Here is a 2,500-nt window from a genome sequence, read left to right as displayed (position 1 = left end):
AGGTCAAGAGCTGCAAAAACCTCAATGTCCGATAGTTTTTGCTTAAAATGTAAGGGTGGTTACGCACACCTGATTGAGCATCACCAGAAGCTCCTGCACATCTAAAAAATAAGGCAGGCAGGAAGAAGTAATGAGAGAGAACGAAAGATATAAAACGAGCGAAACAGGAAAACACAAGGTCTGCGCCGAAAGCATGGTCGTACAGTGACAGAGGTAACTGGCAGAGCGGCATTTCTAGAGCCCGCTGTTAATTATCTCCAGGCTGCTCTTAGAAGTACACATGTAGGGTACCCATTACACCATAAATAATATATTTTGCCCAGTCGGGCAGCACCCACTGAAGCATTATCCAGCCCTCGGCCGAGAAGATGGTTGCTCGCTACACGTCTCCAAGACATTACGTGCACTTTGCTGGTGAAGTAGCCAATGAGGAGGAAGCATTATTGCTGATGCATTTGCAATGAGCTGAGAGCAATCAACGATCCACTTGTTAAGCAAGTCGCAGTGTACGATGCCTGGTTGGTATTTTATCCTTTCAACATGCTGTATTACGCGTATTAACGTCGTTGCTTCTAGACATGTAGCCTGGATAGGGTCTTTTAGCGAAGTAGTTTTCAAGCACCCACATCGCCCAGTGCTAGGACAGTGAGCTGTCGCGGCGAGGGTACAGGCTTGTACCTGGTTCTGTGGTTGATGATTTGTTATTTCGTTTTCTGTTTTATTTAGCTTGATCACGCACACTGACGGTGACAGCGGCAGACAACTGTTCCGCTCAAAACTACCGTTGTGATATGGTGTACTGGAATGGGACAGTGTGCTGCCTGGTGCCCCAGACGTGTCTGGTTTCGGATGACGGCCAGTATTATAGAGTTCTATACAATCAACTAGAGGGGACTCGGGCGCTGTGATCGTTCGACGACCATGGAAATGACGAGTAGTACACGAATCTGCGTAGTATTCGTACTTGCGGGTGGCGAATCGCAGTTAAGGATTCGTTTATTTGCGGTGTCTTGTTTTTCTTTCGAAGGAAAGAACGAACCCCCTTTGAACTACGTGAGCCGATTTGAAATGACCAGCCCTAATGGTTAAGGTGGTGAAGTGACTCTGCTGAACATTTGCTGATTGTTGTTTTCGTGACAAAGCAGCTTCAAGCTACGCGAAGCTAAAAGGAACTTGGAATACGACAAATCCGTGTACTACTGATAATTACCATGCTCGCTCAAGTGCCATGCGTTGGAGCTCCCATAGGCACTATCGCCAGCGCTGCCGGAGCACACCGTACTACTGTGTCGCCACCTTTCGACCCCTGGAAAGTAGTTGATGAGCAGTTAAGACGCAAAGCCTAATTGTATAAAGGGATTAGAAAATTTATGAAGAAGTAAAGAAGTGCGTCCTTCAGCGTTATTTTTTAACAACGCAGCTGCTTATTTTTCAGGGCCATGCGGGTAAGTGGTAGTCATGGAACTCGCCCCCTGGTGACGTTTATCTTTCAGGGCCTCCTCGTTTGTTTCGTCGCATGACTTCAAGTTAGTGTGATAATTTGGCAGGGGTACATATGAATCAAGTTAATAGTGATGTGCCATTCTATCTGTTTTGCAGTTACAGCAGTAAGCCCTCAGATGATCCGGGTTCCTGTTCTGAGATTAGAATTCTGCGATGTCGACTACGCCGAAGAAGCAGCATTTATTTTATTAATGCATCCATATGTGTTAAATATGTTTGGGTCTTACAGATGCTTTTATTTCAATCAATTTATGTCACTATTTCACTCAAAAACTGCACAAAGGTCGGCAAGGTAAATTTGAATTACGCGCGCAGGACACACCATTATATAGTGGCGCCCTTTCGGTAGCTTCATTCCAAAGTGACTACCACTGTCCCATTGGTTTGCTGTGAAGACGGCACACTGCCTCATTTCTGTACACCTTAAGTGACGTAGCATACTCGATTTGCCTGTAAAATATTTCGAAATAGTTTGTTCACGAGGCAACATTAGAACCCGCGTATACGATTGCAAAGCGAGCGTGCCGATCACTCGGCTATCCAGGCACGCTATCAAAGCATAGTATAGCCTTGTTCAACAAGGGTGAGGTGAGGGAAGTAAGCGCTAAGAGAAGATATGTGTTGGGGAGGAGAAGGAGTGGAGAGTAAAATATAGCTCGCAAAATGAGAAAATAAGAAATGAAAGAAATAGGTACAGAAAGATAGATGGAGATAACATGAAAAAATGAAACGAGAAAGGTAAGATTTAGAAAGACGAAGCAAGCAACGCGTCAAATAGGGAGCAGATAGGAAAGAGAGAAATAGGGTACAGAACCCGGCCAAGCCGCGCATCCGCATAAGTGAAGCCACGCCCACCCACGCGCGGAAGCTCCTCTATACAGCGCGTAGCCTGGCAGCTCCCGTCGCCGCCCAGCGTAGGCATGGGCACCTTCCTTTTTTTACTGGGTGCTTCGGTGTGCCACGCTGTACGCAAATTGGTGCAAGCTGCCCTCATTGT

Source organism: Rhipicephalus microplus, chromosome 1, assembly GCF_043290135.1.
Source record: "Rhipicephalus microplus isolate Deutch F79 chromosome 1, USDA_Rmic, whole genome shotgun sequence".
NCBI classification, from domain to species: Eukaryota; Metazoa; Arthropoda; class Arachnida; order Ixodida; family Ixodidae; genus Rhipicephalus; species Rhipicephalus microplus.
This window is presented reverse-complemented; position numbering follows the sequence as displayed.